At 33.9% G+C, this 21258-nt stretch overlaps 1 protein-coding gene across 1 annotated transcript in view; it reads right to left on the bottom strand.

The window, feature by feature from the left end:
* The window catches only part of LOC136849951 (TBC1 domain family member 31), a 203547-nt gene that overhangs the window by 32741 nt on the left and 149548 nt on the right, over window positions 1–21258 (bottom strand). The window contains exon 3 of the mRNA XM_067123475.1: window positions 13298–13468. The gene's annotated coding sequence lies outside the window, so the exon portion shown is untranslated. The remainder of the gene's footprint in view (window positions 1–13297; window positions 13469–21258) is intronic.

Genomic DNA, 21258 nt, shown 5'->3' with positions numbered 1-21258 from the left:
GAGGTCTGGATGCCAGTTATTTTGCAATTATAGTTTTTTGTTATAATACATATCTTTGTGATGTTATAGTTTTAATGAGGATATGTGTTTCACAATAGTGATGCAGATTTTAATGAGGCATTAATTTGATATTTAATTGAACTTGATTGCTGTTTATATTAAAGAGTTTTATTGAGGTTTTATTATGCTCTTGTAATGAACCTTTGTATGCTGAAGGAACAAACCAGGTGTTTAAGGCTGCATGTTGCTTTAAAAGTGCGAAAGGCTTCAGTCTTTTGACTCTTGATTGGGTTGTGGATGCTTTATCTCCAAAGCAGAGCACAAAATAAGTAGAAAATTCCACCAATGTTGATATTTCTTGTAAATATTTCTTTAAATATATTTTTTATATTATTTCTGTGTTTTATGCCTTAAAAATTTTTCATATTTTCTTTTTAAGAAGAATTAACTCTTAGAATTGTCATGGTAAGTTTAAGTATTCGGCACTCTTTAATGAATATTTCCACCAGTCATAATACTTGGCTAATTCTCTATATTTTGTTTTCTGACTATCCAATCATCCAGTCACAAGTGAAATTTAAATCCCTCCAATATTTTGTTGTACAGACTGTGAGGGTATATGCATTACTTAATGATTAACTTCAATGTTTCCAGTCATATTTTTGAAACTTTAACAGATCTTTCATTATTATATGTTAGGAAACATGATTAATTTAATTGACCTATAGTAGAAGCATCACAAGATCACTCTAGGAGACAACTTTCCTTTTAACATTTGTTTAAAGATTATTTCCTCAGTGACTTTCTCTCTCTTCATTTGCCTGTGATGCTTAACAGATAGAGCTAAAGGATTTTTATTGCTTTCTTTCAGCTCCAGCTACTTTATTTGAACCCTTTGCCTTGCCTTTAAATTCTTCAGCATTTCCAGCATTGGTTTCCATTCCTTTAATTTAGCCTCTTGTCCTCTGGAGGGATATTTTGGTAGTGCTGAATGTTCCACACACAATGGAGTCCACCATAGCTGAAGGGTCACTTAACCCTTTAACCGTTGCCAATGGTAAACAACTTTGGCTACCAGATTGTCAGCAAAAAGTAAAGATGTACAACATGGCAACTGCTCTACACAATCATGACCATTCAAGTATGAATTATGTTTATTTATTTTTAATTACTTTCTGTTTCATAAAACATTTAATAATTTTTACCATTCTTATGCATATATTGATCATACCTTTTTTTTATAAACATTCTCATAAAAGTAAAATACTGTGACTGCCAATTGCCGATTATGATATTTGTTATTCTTTAGTTACTGAATCTTCAGTTTTTACTTATTTACTCCTCTGCTTACTTATGAATTTTTATAAACTGAGTGGTGCATTAGATGAGGAAAATGAAGAAAGTTAGGATGAAAGAAGAAAGGAAAGCATTGTTAATACCTGGGTATGATCCACAAGATTGCCTGAGGCGTAGATAATCTACGTTTAAGTGGACTGGCCTTGAAAGGAAAGCGAGAAAAAGGAATAATATAAATAAGTACTTTACATCAATGTCAAAACCTCAGCTCTCTCTATTTACATACTAAACAGCACAGGTAAAATTGGTCCGCTATGTAAATACATGAATTAAACGGTTACAGGGTTAATGCTAAATAAAATAAACCTGATTAAAAACTATCACACACAAATTGGGATGTTGGCAGACCAACCCTCACATTACCATGCAAAGCAACAATTATGCTTTAGACCATGGAGACTGAATATATGGCTCATCTTTTGGAAGGACTTGAATATGCCACTACAGACCCTGAGTCCTTTATCTTGAACTGAATCTAAGCTTTGAATGTACATATGTAGCATATGTACAGTGTATGCTAGGGAAATGGTGCATACAAACATACAGAACAGAGATAATTTTCCCTGTGATAAATGTGCATATATACGTACAGGCAGTCCCCGGTTTACGATGGGAGTTCCGTTTTTACACCGCTTTGTAAACCTAAAATCGTCGTAAACTGAAAAATTGTCGAAAATCATAAAAAATCCTAGGAAAACCTTACTTTTAATGCTTTAATGCTTTGGGTGTATAGAAAACAATGTAAACTGCATTTTTATTGAGTTTTTCATAAAAAAACCTCCAAATTTTGATTATTCTGCCATTTTGGAGACATATTTCTTCCATCAGATCGGCGTACGACGCGTCATAACTCTGGAACATGCGTCGTAAACCGGGAAATAATTTCTGATGAATGTATTTGAAAAGCGTCGTAACCTCAGAACGTCATAAGCCGGACCCATCGTAAACTGGGGACTGCCTGTATACTGTATATAAAGTTTTTGGGCCCATTCATTCTTTTACACACTTAAATTCTGATGCCCATGTAGTGTCTACTAATTTGAGGAAACAATGTTATAGTAACCTGTATTTCTTACTTTTAAGGATGAAGTTCTGGAGATATGGACAAAAGCTACTGCTCTGCTGCTCCCTGTATTTACTCTTAAGCTGACAGTTGTCTCGGCTATAAGCTTATGTCTAACATCAGTGCTATACTAGATGTGCAATGGAACTTAGAACTTCAACCTTGAAGGTAAGAAGTACAGGAAATTGTAGAAGTGTTGCCTTCATGAAAGTTGTAGATACCAATGTGTATTATGTTTGAATTTTACACGCACACACATTATATACATTATATATATATATATATATATATATATATATATATATATATATATATATATATATATATATATATATATATATATATATATATATATATATATATATATATATATATATATATATATATATATATATATATATATATATATACACACACACACACACTATCAGTTGTAACTTTGATTTTACCATGGGCCATCCCAAAAGGGATTAAGAAGTATTTTTCCCAACTCTGGAATCTGGCGAGCAGAATCTCTCTCTCTCTCTCTCTCTCTCTCTCTCTCTCTCTCTCTCTCTCTCTCTCTCTCTCTCTCTCTCTCTCTCTCTGAGGTTGATTGTGAAACCTATAACAAGGAAGGACCAATACTTGTTAACTTTCTTGAAACCTAAGACCTTAGTTGTCGACTGGGTAGCTAGTTGATAGTTAACTTCTGTGGGCTGCTTTTAGAGGCTGGGAGGTTGAATTAGATAGAAAAAACGAAAAGAGGGCCTCGACGAGGTCATCCTAAACCCACACCACCTTGCCTATCCTTACAGGATTGAAATCCTTTGTCAATACAGCATATTTTCTCGTGAGCGATTATCAGCGCTTCGTCAGAATATGTACGACCCTAATATAATGACCGAAAGAGGTTCCTCGACGAGGTAATCCCGATCTTTCACGAGATACCCATCAGATATTCTCTCTGTCTGTTTATCTACCTCTGCCTCTCCCTCCCTGTAAAAAAAAAAAAAAAACTTACCATTTGCATATCGCTTGAAAAAACGTAAACAGGTTTCCCTTCCACTTTGATTTCGCTTTCAAAAAAGGAGGAGAGAGAATAAAAAAAATCTGGAAAAGGAAAAACACAAATTTACCTTTTCACGACGAGAATAAAAAAAAAAAGAAGGAAAAATCTGTGGGGGTCCTTTGGAAGGCAAATATGAAGTCGCTCGTAATTGCTTTGGTGTTTATTTTCACTTAGCGTGTTTGCCTTTTTCCGGCCCTATTGTAGCCCATTGCCACTCCGGCCCAGACTGTTAATGTCTGCTGCTGGTTTGGGCAATGGTTATAGGCGTTATTGTGCTGACTGCGTCAGGCTTCAATTGTCGCCCACCCGTCCAATTACTGACCAGACATAATGCTGCTTAGCTATGCTGATCGGAAACCTCTCTCTCTCTCTCTCTCTCTCTCTCTCTCTCTCTCTCTCTCTCTCTCTCTCTCTCTCTCTCTCTCTCTCTCTCTCGTTAAACATGTACTTAACTCTCCTCTTTTGTCCTGGCTTGTGAATCAAATTGGCTTTTTGTATAGGTCTTTTTCATCCCGAGAGCAAATATAAACGTGTTTGTCATTCCTTTTCAAATATAAAAAGCCTTTTTGCATTTTTAAAGATCGCTTTTCATCTTCAGGGCAAAACAAATTATGTTCATTGTTTGTTTTCAAATAAGAGATCTTACGTAGTCCTTTCATGTGGGATCTTGGGAACTTGATTCGTTTTACTTTGATGGAACTTACTGCTGTAAATATTTCTTTTTTAAAGAAATATTTCTTCTTCTTCTTCTTCTTCTTCTTCTTCTTCTTCTTCTTCTTCTTCTTCTTCTTCTTTTACATTCATAAATCTTATTTACATAAAACTTCGGTCTTTTGAAATCATTACCATCATGATTTTGAATTTGTGATGTTGCTTTGCTTTCTCACTGACATTCGTCGTCCAAAGATTGTGATTCAATTTGAAACATCTAGAATTAGATTATAAATTATATATAAGATTATATAAAACTAATAAGAACAAATTGCAAGGAATCGTGTGAAATTCAAAAAAATTTCTCCAAGAGCAAAAAAATCGCCCAAAGGGAGACAAATTCGAGGATGATATTAAGAAAGTTCTAAGTAAACATGAATCAAGTCCCTCCCCACTTTTGCTATGAAAGGCTTCGCTTATGTTGCACGGACTTTAATATATTAAGTAAGAAGAACAAGAAGAAGAAGATGATGGTGATGATGACGATAAATATTTCTTCATAACATAGCAGTTTTTCTGAGAAAGGACTTTTGCAGCTTTTCCCGTTGTGTTATCTGCTAAATATCTCGAGATGAATACAGGCTAAGCTCGCGTTGTGTGAAGTAGCATTGCATTGATTTTCCAGTATTGTGGCGATTTAAATATTTTTGTCGGTTTGTAATAAGACCCCTCAAATTTACTTGCCTAACGAGCAGTTGTTGGCAGCTATATTTCGTATACAAAATGGCGTGGCAAAGGATATTAGGACTTTCAATATAAAGAAAATTGAGTACTCTCTGCTGAATCGTATGAGAAGTTGAACATTTGCCAATTGACCTGCGGAGGAACGAGGATATTTTTTGCTTATTTTATTTCATGTTTCGCTCATTTTTCTTATTTTCAGTCAAGACTGAGCTTCTTGAAGGACCTTGGGAACCAGTCCCATCAGTCTTTATGTCAAGCAAATATTTAATCTAAGGTTAAAGTTGTTACTATACCCTTTTGTTGGACAGAACTTTACATTCTAATGAAGCAACAAGCTTGGGTAAACATTTAACCTATTTATGTCACATGAAAAGCGTCATTATTAACCCTGTTAGATTTCTATCACTTCTCTCGACTCTCCTCATTTATCTGTCTAACATATTTAACATTTTATTGGCTCAACTTTCATTTTCTTTTCAAGATTGAAAAACTTTCGTCGAAGCCCCCAGACGGTTGGTTTTCATAAATTTATATTACATGTACGTGACCCATAAGTTTTGTGTGGACCTCTGGACTCTGCCCATTCAACCGAGACGAGCCTAGCCTAGCTCTTGAAAGTGAAGAGATGTGATTTTTTGCTACGGTTCAAATACTGTATAAAAGATAATATAATTATCCTGCAGTTTAAGACATAAGAATACTAATCACTATCATTACTTCGGTATTACTTTCAGTTGAAAAAGATAAGATCAGATATCCAAGGTTAGGTGAGAGCCCTGTTTCTGTGCTTAATTTGTTCATAGTAATGGATAAATAGTGATTAATATTAACAAAAACTGTAATTAAAAAAGACCTAAAAATATTAAATATTACAATTTTACGAGATACAGTAAATATTTTAAAATATGGAATGCCATGGAAAAAATATAAAACTTTAACATTTTCCAAAATAGCATCAATTTCTCATATAAGAGCAATCTAAAGTAAAAAAAAAAATAAAAGATTAACATTTTAAAATACGTAATTGTCATTCCAACCGAAGTCAAACCATGAAAAAATATCAATACCATTTTTTTTTGGAAGAACTAATTACCGTGGTAACAAAAACAAAACCGAAAAACAAACAAGTTTAATCAAAGGCAGATAAAAACGAAACAAGAACAAGAGAATAAAAGCCACTGTTATTTTTCCCGTCCTTGCAAAGAAGAGAGAGAGAGAGAGAGAGAGAGAGAGAGAGAGAGAGAGAGAGAGAGAGAGAGAGAGAGAGAGAGAGAGAGAGAGAGAGTGAGTTCTCTGTTTACCCTTTGAAGAAAAATCTCTTTATTGAAAACTGATATCCAGCGATTGAGAAAAACCGAGACGGCTGAAGGAGGGGGAAATTGTTTATATATTTGGACAATAGATAGTTGGCCCGTTTGATCCCTCGGAAAATGATCACACGGCATCATGTGACAAAAGAGGATATTCCACGTTTTGCTGTTATTATTATTATTATTATTATTATTAGTAGTAGTAGTAGTACTGCCACTGTATTATTATTATTATTATTATTAGTAGTAGTAGTAGTAATAGTAGTTGTAGTTGTTGTTGTAGTAGTACTGCCACTATATTTTTTATTATTATTATTATTATTATTATTATTATTATTATTATTATTATTATTATTGGAGGTTCTGAAGAACAATCACGTTCTTTAAGATGAAGGTAAAGTAAGACCTTTTTCTTGAGACTGACACTTCAGAAAAGGGCCTTTTTTAATCCTCATTATTATTATTATTATTATTATTATTATTATTATTATTATTATTATTAGTTTATGAAGAACAATACGTTCTTGAAGATGAAGATAAAGTAAGACCTTTTTCTTGAGACTGACACTTCAGAAAAGGGCCTTTTAATCCTCATTATTATTATTATTATTATTATTATTATTATTATTATTATTATTATTATTATTATTAGTAGCAGTAGTAGCAGTAGTAGTAGTAGTAGTAGTAGTAGTAGTAGTACTGCCACTATATTATTATTATTATTATTATTATTATTATTATTATTATTATTATTATTATTATTATTATTATTATTGGAGTTTATGAAGAACAATCACGTTCTTGAAGATGAAGATAAAGTAAGACCTTTTTCTTGAGACTGACACTTCAGAAAAGGGCCTTTTTTAATCCTCATTATTATTATTATTATTATTATTATTATTATTATTATTATTATTATTAGTAGCAGTAGTAGCAGTAGTAGTAGTAGTAGTAGTAGTAGTAGTAGTACTGCCACTATATTATTATTATTATTATTATTATTATTATTATTATTATTATTTATTATTATTATTATTATTATTATTAGTTTATGAAGAACAATCGTTCTTGAAGATGAAGATAAAGTAAGACCTTTTTCTTGAGACTTAGGGCCTTTTTAATCCTCATTATTATTATTATTATTATTATTATTATTATTATTATTATTATTATTATTATTATTATTATTATTATTATGCTCACAACATGTATACAAAAGATTTAAAGAGGCCGAGAGAGAACTGCTTCAAATTTCATGTTATGAAGCGTGTATTTGTTTGATTTTAGCTTTTTAAATATTTATCCTGTAATGTAAAGGTCTCTTAAACTTTTGTTAACGAGTACAATATGTTTAATTGTATTCGCTAGCAAACGAAAGTGGACAGTCAGTGATTTCGCTAAAAATAAGATAAAAAAAAGTCACAAAACTCAATTTAGAATATTAACGAGCTGATGACGTCATGAACGAATAAGTGCTACTTTGTGACTTCATGGACGAATAAGTACTAATTTAGGATCATTATATCTTGACTCTTGATGCGAAAATGTATTAATTGGATATTAGATTATTTTTATCAAATGCTTCTATGAAAGTATTATACTTTTATTAAGTAAATATATTCTCATAGTCGAGTTCATGGGTTGAAAGTTCTGTCAGTGCTGGGTTTTTTATTATTTTTAATTTCGTTATTTGCTTGACTTTACTCTTGCATTTTCTAAAGTGCTTGATATTTATTTATCATATTTTACTGAAATTTTTATTTATATATTTTTGTTTCTTAACGTAAATAACCTAACAAAACAAATGTTGTCCTAAAGTTTGTGGGTTGCAAAAGTAAATTTATCTCATGAAAAAGATTTCAGTGTCAAATTTTGCTGAAACTTCATACGATCAAAAAAATTTTTTTTACTGCAATTATCCTGACAAAACAAATGCAGTCCTAAAATTCGTGGGTTACGAAAGCACATTATCTCACGAGAAAAAGAAAGTTACACTCATTTTCTCACGCAATTAAACGACAGCAACTGAAACCATTTTATCGCAAAGTAAAAGTACGCAAAGAATTTTTAGTTTTGATTCGTTAATTTTGATTTGTTAGAGAAACGGGAGACCGAGGAGACAGAGAAAGAATATAAAAGGAACAGGTAAAAAAGGGAACTAATGAGACGTTGCACGGTGATAACAATGAAAGGGAAGAGAAAGAATATCGTATCACATCTCTTGCGTTGCTACGGATTTCATCATCGCAATTTTACGCTTATTTCCCTCAATGAAGGGAAGATGAAAGGAGCGGGGACGAGGGCAAGCGAGGTAGAATGACTCTCATGAGTGGAGAAGAAGATGAGAGAGAGAGAGAGAGAGAGAGAGAGAGAGAGAGAGAGAGAGAGAGAGAGAGAGAGAGAGAGAGAGATGAACCCACATACAGCAGTCCTTTATAAAAATGTACTGGAATAATACTCCATTCAGAGCATGAGAGAGAGAGAGAGAGAGAGAGAGAGAGAGAGAGAGAGAGAGAGAGAAGAGAGAGAGAGAGAGAGATACAGTAGTTCTTTATAAAAAGGCACTAGGAGAGAGAGAGATGAATCTACATACAGTAGTCCTTTATAAAAATGCACTGGAATAATACTCCATTCAGAGCATGAGAGAGAGAGAGAGAGAGAGAGAGAGAGAGAGAGAGAGAGAGAGAGAGAGAGAGAGAGAGAGAGAGAGAGAGAGAGAGAGAGAGGGGGTCCTCAAAAAGTGAGAACCAAAAAGCCCTACTACCTTCATTGCCCTTCAGAGGAATTTGTTTTGAAGGTAATGTAAAAAAAAAAAAAAGGAACAAAATGGATTTCTGTGAAACCCACAGTAAGAGATCTTGTGAAGAGGGACTCCCCATGACAACTGGGGTCCTTAGGGGTAGGGGAACTAGGGTTGTTAGGAAAATAGGGAACAGGTTTGCGGAGTTGCTCAAGAACTATGTTTTAAGGGGTTAGAGGATGAGATCCCTGATTTTGAAACCATACGATCGTCGAATAGAAATATGTTTCGGTTCTCAGTAAGTCTCTAGGGATGAGGTTGCTAGCCCCATTACTTTCTCATTTACTTTCAGTGTGGAAGAATTGGTTCGAATTACAAACCTTTGAAATCCGAGCCCAGTCCACTCCTGCTGAGCTACGGCGCCCTCAGTATCTTAGAGAGAGAGAAAGAGAGAGAGAGAGAGAGAGAGAGAGAGAGAGAGAGAGAGAGAGAGAGAGAGAGAGAGAGAGAGAGAGAGAGAGAGAGAGGTGGGGTGGGGGAGCTATCCCCTATAGCAGTTTTATGGTATTCAATATGACCAACACCGTACTAGAAATATACTCGAATCCTTTTTAGAACTGGAGCCACAACTATGAATCAAGTATACCAATACAGATATAGATATAAATTAATGTATAAATATCAGTTACTTGAAATATCATTGAGCGAAATAAACCAGTAATTTTTGACAAAAAACAACAAGATTCAGACTGGACTCGCACTTCATGGGTGATGATTATGATATAAAGAAAAGACATCGTTATGGAAGCCATTTCCGAGTTAAAACGTAATAATCGAATAAAAGACGAAAGGAATTATCAATGGTGTCTACCCACGTGTAGGATAACTCAAATTAGGTAGGGAAAAGTTAGGTTGAGCTAGGTTAGGTGAAGATGAGTTCATTTGCCCAGTCTACGAAGGCGTGTTGCAAGGTTCAGAGTCACTTGGCATTTTAAGGCAGGCTGTCTGATGCGCTTTTGTCCAATACAATCGCTGCGAATCTTTTATTTTCTTCTTCTTTTTTATACGAGGTCAGCGTTTCCTCTCCCTCCCTGATCCAGCTCTTTGTTGAATCAATTGTTCCGGAATTATTACCCATTCTCTCTTTTGCATGTTCCCATTGTGTTTCGTTTAAAAGGTGCTCGTGACGATACAAAGGAGACTCTGCTCGTCTGTACCTTCTCATTCCTCTCCAGTCTCTCACTGAAGAACTTTTGCTTCTTCTTCTTCCTCCTCTTCCTCATGACCGTTTCCCCCACAGCTAAAGATGAGTGGTTCCAGGAATATCAGGTGCCCCCCCTGACTAAGGCTCGATCGTAAAGTCTTTTAAATCATCACGTAGTTATTTCGTTTCCCTCGTTTTGATTTTGTTCGACTAAGCCGTCCATACGACTATATCTTGATCATTACTCAATTCTTTATGGTTGATTATAGGAAGTTGTATGCTTACAAAAAACAATATTCAATATTATGAACCAAGGGCTTGTCTCAGAACCATTTTCAGACTTTATCTTGAAAGTTATTCATTTATACTTATAATTGATTATGCGAAGAAATATGTAAACAAAGAACAATATTTAGTACTATGAACCAAGGGCTTGTCTTAATACCATTTTCAGACTATCTCGAAAATTATTCATTTATTTACAATTGATTATGCGAAGGAATGTACAAACAAAAAACAATATTCAATCATGAACCAAGGGCTTATCCTAACACCATTTTCAGACTTTATCTTGAAAACTATTCAATTATTTATATTTGATTATGCGAAGGTATATATGCTTACAAGAAACATTCAACATTACGAACTGAGGGCTTGTCGTATCAACACTTTCATCAAGATATCGACACCAGAGCGTCAGTTTCTTCATCTTTATATTTCTGTTATAAATTAACCTTACTTTCGGTGTATCAGCTTTGGAATTATCGAGCTCATAAATGAAAACTTAATCAAGTCATCCAAATTAGATTAAACGAAGACTGACTCCGGGTTTAATTTTTCATCAAAGTTAATTTGTATCTCAGAGCCTCTGGGATACAGTGTCTCTTTTCATTAAAACGATGCAATATATGCTTCTGCTCAAGTCCCCCGGGCTTAGAGGCAGAAGTCCTTTGAAATATCACCTTAGTTTTCCTGATTGGTTTCTGGTGATATTGATTTCATTGAACTTGTCTTTCTCACTTTAATTCATTTACTTATTTTTGCCAAAAATCAGGTGTGACCAGCAAAGGGAAAAGGGATGCCAAATCGTTAAAGATAAAAATCTTGACTCAAAAATGGAAAATAGGTGTCAGTTAGAAAAACGTTGATGGTAATGATAATGGTGATTTTTTTTCCATAAATGGAAAATGAATGTCAGAGAGAGAGAGAGAGAGAGAGAGAGAGAGAGAGAGAGAGAGAGAGAGAGAGAGAGAGAGAGAGAGAACAGATTTCGACTCGTAGGGGTTAGTGTCTACAGTGCATCTCACGAGGTGTATTGTAGGCGTTTACTAAAAGGTGTTTGCGGCGTCCTTCCTGCGCCCAGTTTTTAGCCTTTTACATTACGTCCATTCCTGCTTCATTTCTCTAGTCTTGCTGTCCAGCCTCTCTAACGTAGATCCCTGTACTTCATCTCCTTTATTTACAGGATCTCTATCTTGCTGTCCAACCACTCTAACTCCCTCTATTCACTGTCTTAAGAGCCGAATGGCCGAAAGTGCTGCAGTGCTCGGCTTGAAAACCTAAATTCTTTAGATCGTCAAAACAAAATCTCTCTCAAAAAAAGAAAGAAATGATCGGGATTCTAAAAGAATCCCCATCAAAGAGATTTAGCTCACAGCCGAACAGCCTTTCTAAAATTCAAGGAAATTTATCATTCAGGCATTTAGGCAGACCATAACGAAGCCGAATCATCATGAACAGATAAATTTCAGAACTCTCGTTCGCTTTGTCGCCGCAATGCATAGGTTTTCGAACGATCCATTCTGAAACGTTGATTGCATTACAGCGACACTGTGGTTCATCGATCACACAAACTCGAAATATGAATTTAACGAGCGCATGTTTGCCTAGAAAGAGGATGGCTAAGGAAAGAGATTAAAAATGGATCATTAGTCTAGTGTACTCTGTAAGGCAAAGATGGCCCCCCCTTTTTATTTCGCTGACTGTGGGAATCCGGATCTGGTCATTTAAATAATACTTCGTGTCGAAACCCGGATTCAGCTAACATATCAACACAACCAGGAACTGTTGTATGTATAAACACACATGCATACATACATACATGCATACACACATGAATATATATACACATACATATATATCAATATATATATATATACTGTGTGTGTATATATATATATATATATATATATATATATATATATATATATATATATATATATATATATATATATATATATATATATATATATATATACACACATACTAAATTAGAGAGAGAGAGAGAGAGAGAGAGAGAGAGAGAGAGAGAGAGAGAGAGAGAGAGAGAGAGAGAGAGAGCAATTCGAAGAATGGAAAATGTTATTTAAAATTCTATTCATAAAGTCTGTAGGTTAGGTTGTCGCTGACTGTAAAAGGTGGTGTTACCAGAGGCAAGTATCTCTATCTCTTTGTAGTCAGTTTTGATAAAATGAAAAATAAAGTCAAAAGAATTAATTATTTCCAAGAAAAGAAGGTATACTGTACGAGTATAGTAGCACGTCTGTGTTATATATTTTGATCAGCTTTGTGAGTTGGAGAATAGTGCCGAGAACATTGGGAACAAAATCTGAGTGAGAACTTTAATGCATGAAGCATGAAAGAACAAAAAAGAAACTAGAATAAACGATCTAGAAAGACAAAGTAGTTGATAAAACAGCGAACCAGCAAAGGAAAAACATATCAGATGCTCGAGACTCAGCTAAGTTGAGAATAACCATTAATATTCTGTCATCATTAATTTTCACTTTTTCCTTTTTTACCTGTAAGGTTATTTCTCCTCATGCTTTATTTTAAATCATGTACTACATAGGATGACTAGAATTTGCAGGGTTTCGAGAGCGAAAAGGATAAGTAACTAATTTTTGAATTATAATCTTCTCACACGGTCTCTGAAAAGAAGGAAAGTTGAACGTAGTGGGCTTTGTATGAATAGAGGAGTGACCCACTGAATGGTGTAGATTAGGAGCCTTCCCCTCCGAAAGTAGATAATATAGGTATAGTAGTAGATAATGAAAGTAGGTATATACAAGCGGGATAACGATATAGTTAATTAGGCCACAATGCAGTTACCCATTACTTTAAAAAATGGATCAGTCGATATAAAAATAAAATAAAAATAACGTTAATTAGTTTTTACCTCAGTTCGACCTCAGCATGATGAATGAGTCAGGTGGCTTCCGGTATAATTATAGTCACTCGCACACTGTCATGTAATTGTGTCCCGCTGGAAGTGATTGCCTCTTCCATCAGACTCCTCAAGTCCGTCGTAAGTTGCTGCAATAACCACGGGCTTGGGACCGTCTTCGAACTGGAATTGGAATATAAAATTTAGGCCAAAAGCTAAGGATTGGGACCTAAGGGGTCATTCAGTACTGAAAGGGAAATTGAGAGTAAAATGGTTGTACAGGTGTAGCAGGAGGAAAACCTTGCATTTGCACTATGCAACAATTATTAGAAGAGAGTGGGGCGTAAAATGGATTAAGGAGAATATGAACGGAGGCACAGTCAAAAAGAATGAAAGGGGTTGCAACTAGGGGACGAAGGGACGCTGCAAAGAACCTTCAGTAATGCTTACAGTGCACTATATGAGGTGCACTGGCAGCACTACCCCCTCTACGGGGTTGGGGCTGTCTTGAATGTAATAAAATTTCTTTCCTTCCTCCCTCAATCACTTGTGAGAAGCACGATCCAAGCGAGAACAGAAGAAAATAGGTTAGAATTGCATACGTCTGCCAGGGTTCTTCTTCAAATTCACTTTCAACATCAAGCAAAATTCCCCAAGGACAGAATAATTCACCTGGATTACTCACAAGCTAAATTCAGTTTTCATGTCTTTGTTCCATTCCTCTTTTTGCAGATCTCAAGATCGGATTTTTCTTTCATGAAGAAATATGATTTCACATTTTTCTCAGAGCTAATTCCTCTGATGTACTTTTCAGAAGTGTTGGATTGATGAAGTCATCTCTATTTGTTTACTTTTTATTTTTCCGTTACTTTCATCTGTATTCCATTATACTTCTCATTACGAGTTCATCACTTCTTTTCTGTGAATTATTTTCCGTCAGGGCTGTTTCGTAATTCAGTGATTTTTAACTCGTCCTCCATGTGAAGCCTCGTTTATTTCGAATGCTGTGAGGTTTCGTTCACTCACGCACGTGTGACTGATCGGAGCAGATGCATTTATCTTTTAAAATTCCTTTGGGCGTAAGTTAATCTCAGTGTTTGGTGAATTGATATTAAGTGATTTTGTGACTTTATATATATATATATATATATATATATATATATATATATATATATATATATATATATATATATATATATATATATATATATATATATATAGGTAGATAGAAAGTTATATTATTATTATTATTATTATTATTATTATTATTATTATTATTATTATTATTATTATCATCCATTGTTCTATATACTCAAATGTTAGAAGTCTGCATGTCCTAAGGAGTGTGGAGGTAGTCTTCAAAAAATCATTCAGGAATGAAATATTGAACAGCAAACCGTAAACATAATTGAAAATCTGTTCTTTGGTACGTTTACTTCTCATGTCATCCGAAAATAATTCCCGTTTACACGACAGTGCAGTAAATGTCTCCAAGGTAATGCCATATCCATGTAAAATGAGGCCTGTGAGAAATAAGCGGTACATATACTTCGAATACCAAGAAGCGAAGGGAATTATTTGAAGCCTTAAAAGACAAAAAAAGGAAAAATTGTTTTGTTGCCCCAATGGGAGAAAGAGACGAACTACGTTTTGCGATGTTATGTAATGTAGCAAATTTCAGAGAATTCTTCAAAGATGGATCGCGAAGTTATAAAAGGGCGAGGATTTCGTCGAATCGCACGCTGGGGAAAGAGAAAGAAAACTTGGACAATTTCATGTAGATTTAACAAGGAGAAATTTCTTTGTGCCGCACGAAGGGGAAAAGAAAGGCGACAGCCGTTTGAAATAAATCATTCGAGGTTAAAGATAAAAATCTTGGAATAAGCAACAGAAGAATAGTGAGAAAAACCTTTTGACGTTTGAAAGTTGATGATCAAAACTGAATTATGTAAACGGAAGTTGTGGGTGGGCTCGGGATGAGAAGTTGAAGAATAATAAAATGGTGAAAGAAACTAAATGTTATTCGTTGAAGTTGTGGTATTTAGAAATCATAATTTGAAGATCTAGACACTTCAGTTACCTTTCTAAAGAGAAAGTGAAGAGGGATGACAGCAGCACTGCTTCCAGTTTAAAAAAGCATAAATTTTTTCGAAGTCTTAAAAAGGTAAAGGAGTCAGAACATATTTTTGGAATTAAAATGCAAAAAATCTGGTTAGATGGTCAAGTTACCATCCTGACAGAGGGTTAAGGTGGGGGGTGGGGGGACGCTGATTACGAAACAATGGAAAAATTGTTTTAAAAATATTAAACACATCCAGTTTCGTGGAATTCTTAAAAGAGGAAAAAGTGGTAGAACATTGTTTTAAGGCAAAAAGAAGAGTTAAAAACTTTTGTGCTTCCATAAAAGGGCTCCTATAACTTATTTTTTTGTACGTGAATGATTTAATTTAATTTATGTGCATACATTCTTTGATATGGTTCATGGACATAAATGCTTTGATATCATATATGTGCATAATAGGTTCGATTTCATTGACTTTCATGAACACTTTGATTTTACTTTATGTGCATAAACGGTTTGATTTAATTCATTTGCATCAATGTTTTGATTTTATTTATTTGCATCAATGCTTTGATTTCATTTGTGGGAATAAACGCTTCATCGACGTGGCTTAAGTTTCTGCTCAAATGGAGACCTGTGCTTTGGTGGTTGTTTTTCCTTTGCAATAAATTTTGAATTTTGAATTTTTTTTCTGTATTTTTGTTTTTCTTTACTGACAAGTTAAATTGGCGCCCACTCTACCCCTGGCATTTTTATAATCCAAAATTAACCAATGATAGCATCCAACTTATTCTGAAAGAGAATTATTTTATAAAATTCTGTAACTTTTGATTATTGTGAATTATTTACTTTTCTCTTCGTGGAGAAATATTATGATCATCACAAGCTTTGAACAAACATTATAAAATTTCGATGGCGATGCTTTGCTCACCATGCCAACTCCTTACAGTGCTTTATAGTGAAGTCTTTAGCTGATGAATGTAAAAGACAAGTCTTAATTTATTCTTTGTGAGATCAATCAAGTTTACTACTACTACTGCTACTACTGCTGCTACTAATACTACTAAAATTATCATTATTATCATAGCTGAAAAAAATTCGCAATGCCGTAATTGAAATGTTTACTGAAAATCCAAAATTCTATCAATAAATTTCATTACTGGCAAAAGTAAAATATTAGTTAAAAATGTAAAGTATTTAACTAATTTTTAACTTTTACCAATAATAAAATTTATTGATATAATCGTATTTTTTAAATGGACAACATTTATTATTATTATTATTATTATTATTATTATTATTATTATTATTATTATTATTATTATTATTATTATTATTATTATTATTATTATTACTGGTGAAGAAATCCGCAATGGTGTAATTGTGAATATATATTTACATTTACACCACTGTGGATTTCTTCATCATTTTAGTGTCATGTTATTATGAGATTTTTATGGATTATTATTATTATTATTATTATTATTATTATTATTATTATTATTATTATTATTAATGTACGTACTTTCTTACGGAATATGGAACAAACTGAAAGAATGGGAAAAAACAAATATTAAAAACAGACTTCCAAAACAGTTCTGTTTACTTAAGTCTTAAGCCGATGGGAAAAATAGTCGTCAGTGACGACACCCGAGAATGGGAGTCGTCTTTTTTTTGGTGGGGGAGGAGGGGGGGGAGAGGTGGCATAGGATTATCGCGATTCAACTCAAAGTCTCGAGGCAGGTTTTGATGTTCAGTAAATTCCCCTCTTTCAATTTTCCCGCCGCTGATGTTCGTCGATCGCGCCTTAATCTCCTCGTTACTAGGGATTATCGGCAGCCAATTGGCTGCCGTCTCCTGGATTAACCGGAGAAGAAGAAGAAGAAGAAGAAGAAGAAGAAGAAGAAGAAGAAGAAGAAGAAGAAGGAGGAGGAGGAGGAGGAGGAGGAGGAGGAGGAGGAGGAGGAGGAGGAGGAGGAGGAGGAGGAGGAGGAGGAGGAGGAGGAGGAGGAGAAATTCTGAACCGTAAACGTCAGATACTGATGGATTCCTCCTTCCTCTCTCTCTCTCTCTCTCTCTCTCTCTCTCTCTCTCATCTTTAAAGTACTTGTTTTTGTTTTTCATAATCTCCATTCTTGAATGTGTTTAGAATGCTGGTATTTTCACATGTCAGTAAGCTAAAAGTGAAAGATTCTCTATATTCTCTCTGATAGTTCTTTCTCTCTCTCTCTCTACACACACACACACACACATACATATACATACATACATACATACATACATACATGCACACCATTCCTAAGAATCACCTTCGATTGCAGCGTAACGCCATGCCTTACATCGCGTACCACGGCAAATTTACGAACGGCGCAAGAATACTGTTTGCTGGGAGAAAAAGATCTTCATTTCGGGAAATCACAGACTTGGCGAGGTAATCAGGAAAGAGCTCGGAGATAATTGCATATGATTAGATCTCTTCCAGTCTGAATAAATGTTGTTTATAGCTAAGCAATCTTCATCTACTCGAAAAGTAGCCTCGTCTGTCGATTACGTGAACTGGATGGGTTTCCACCCCCCCAGTTAAATACCGCTCGGGTTATTTCAGGGTTTTTTTGGGGGTATTAATAAACTTGATTTTTCTTCTTCGGCTTCTCTGCGTTTGAGGGGGTGTTCTTTCGTATGGGTGAATAAATGTTTCTGTATTTTTTATATCTAAAAAAAACTTTGATAGGACACTTAAATGTGACCTTAGGAAACCAGTCCAAATGAAGGACTTGAGGATGAGGGAATTATTTTCACGTTATTTAATCTCGTTTTCTATCTCTAGTTAAAACTAGTTCTCTATAGGTAACAGATTATCACAAACGGAAGAAAATGAGGATATAAGTTTATATACTTTTTAATATGAAATTTAGACAAATACTTTAGCTGTCAAGGACTACTTCATTTTCACTTGTCTAGTCAATTTCTTTTGGAAATTTTCTGATATAAACGCACGCAAAAATGTTTCAGCTTACAGGAATTTCTGACTTAAAAGCACGTAAAAATGTTTTAAATTACAGGAATTTCTGATGTAAAAGCAAGTAAAAACGTTTTAATTCACAGGAATTTCTTTTTTAAAAGCACGTAAAAATCTTTTAATTTACAGAATTTCTGACTGAAACGCATGTGAAAACGTTACGGTTTACAGGAATTTCTTATTTAAAAGCATGTAAAAATGTTTTAATTTACACGACTTTCTGATTTAAAAGCATGGAAAAATGTTTTAATTTACAGGAATTTGTTATTTAAAAGCATGTAAAAATATTTTGATTTACGGAAATTTCTGATTTAAAGGCAGGTAAAAATGTTTCAGTTTACAGGAATTTCTGACTGAAAGGCATGCAAAAATGTTTTACGAATGTAAAATGTTTGAAACTGCAGGAATTTCGGACTGAAACGTATGTAAAAATGTTTTGATTTACGGGAATTCCTCTCTGAAACGCACGCAAAAATGTTTAGATTTACAGGAATTTCTTATATAAAAGCACGTAAAAATGGTTTAATTCACGGGAAATTCTAATATAAAAGCATGTAGAAATGTTTTGATTTCCAGTAATTTCTGATCTGAATGCTTGTAAAAATGACTTAATTTACATGAATTTCTGATGTAAACGGGTGTAAAAACGTTTTAATTTACAGCAGTTTAGATTGCTATCCTTAATCACACACTGTGTCCATCCCTCAACCTTCTTCAATATTTACAGTGATTTTTCCCACGCTCTCTAAACGTAAATTTCAACTCTCTCTCTCTCTGCCTTTCTTTGATCATGTTCATTTCACAAAACTCAGCACCCCCCTGACTTAACGATTTTTTGCTTAATATCTAAGCATAAACTGCGGTCATTAACTGGTAAGAAATCTGTGGTAAAGCACAGAAAATGTTCTTTATTATGGTTCATGAAAGTAGAAGGTCACAGTAATCTATGATAATGATGATTTTAAAGGCAGCATAAGAAGGGTCCAGACTTGACGTCTCGTCCCTGGGGACGTTTAGTGCCTTCATTAGGCAAGGCCCTTTCACTCTGCATACTTATTTAAAGCCCGTTGGTTTTATCGGAATTCAGTTTAGACCTGCACACACACACACACACACAAGAAAAAATATATAAATATACATTGTATTTTATGCAAGTAAGATTTGTGCTAAGGATTTCTTTTTATTTATTATGCACTGATTTTTGTTTGTACATTTTTATCTCTTTATTTAATTTGTTAATTTATTTTTAGTTTTTTAATAAGTGATTTCTTCTTTCTGCAATTCCCAGTACCGTCTGTTAATTCTTCCTAATGAACACCACATTCTTTGGAGGGTTGAATTTCAAGCCAATGGTCCCTGTGGGCTTGTTCCATACAAAAATGGTGCATCTTCTGATAATAATAATAATAATAATAATAATAATAATAATAATAATAATAATAATAATAATAATAATAATAATAATAATAATAATAATAGATGGTTTCGTCCTCTCTAACAAGTTTTGTTTTCTTTCTCATTTCACATGAAGCCAGCATGGAACTTACATCGGACCGTAGCAGCCTGTTGTGAGCGGTAATGGGTCACATTGAGGTGCAAGATGTCAACAGAACGTGTGTGGCGTGGTAAGTTTTGAAGAGTTTTTATGCAACACCTTCTTGCCATTATTATTATTATTATTATTATTATTATTATTATTATTATTATTATTATTATTATTATTATTATTATTATTATTATTATTATTATTACTATTATTCATAAAAATCTCATAACACGAGTCACTAAAATATATCAGAAATCCACAATGGAGTAAATGTAAATATATATCAGAAATATATATATATATATATATATATATATATATATATATATATATATATATATATATATATATATATATATATATATATATATATATATATATACAGTATATACACACACACATATATATATATATATATATATATATATATATATATATATATATACATATACATATACACACACACAAATGAGAGCTTTCGAGAACCTGCTCGATTCTTCTTCTCAGCTGAAAAGGAGAAACGAGCATGTTCTCGAAAGCTCTCATTTGTATATACATATTTGTATAAACATTTCTAATGTATATTCTTACATTTACACCATTGTGGATTTCTTCACATTATTATTATTATTATTATCATTATTATTATTATTATTATTATTATTATTATTATTATTATTATTATTATTATTATTATTATTATTATTAAGTCTTGCTGTAACACATAAGAAGAACAACTTCTTTTCTCACTCATTAACTTTAATAACAACATTACCACTGCTAACACTAGCGAAGAATTCCAGTGAAGAAGTAAGAATTCTTCTTCTTCTTCTTCTTCCTTAACTGCTTAGGAAGAAGGCCTTCTTTCCTTTCCATCTCAGCCGACAAGGCCAAGGACACAACAGCGACATCAAACAACAACAGTAACAACAAAAACAGCAGCAGCAGCAGCAACAACAAGCCTTACTTCAACGTCCATGACCCTAATACGCCGGGGAGTTAATTTCCCAGAAGTGGTCCCTCTTGTGCTGTGAATTAACTACCTCACCAATTTATGAGATATTGCTTCCAGGCAGACACCCTCCTCCTCCTCCTCCTCCTCCTCCTCCTCCTCCTCCTCCTTCTCCTCCTCCTCCTTCTCCTCTTCCTCCTCCTCCTCCTCCTCCCCCGAGTCCCAAGACAAGCACAAGCGTGATGTGTTTAGAATAAATGTTAATGGAAAGTGTGGGGTGTTTGACCTCCAAGCCTGTGACGCCTAGAAGGAGTTTCAGCATCTGGGAGTTATTTATTGAGAGTTATAAATGGTACGATTATTCTTCCATACTGTTATATTATTTGTAGGTTTT

Source organism: Macrobrachium rosenbergii, chromosome 21 (genome assembly GCF_040412425.1).
Source record: "Macrobrachium rosenbergii isolate ZJJX-2024 chromosome 21, ASM4041242v1, whole genome shotgun sequence".
Taxonomy (NCBI): Eukaryota; Metazoa; Arthropoda; class Malacostraca; order Decapoda; family Palaemonidae; genus Macrobrachium; species Macrobrachium rosenbergii.
This window is presented reverse-complemented; position numbering and strand designations above follow the sequence as displayed.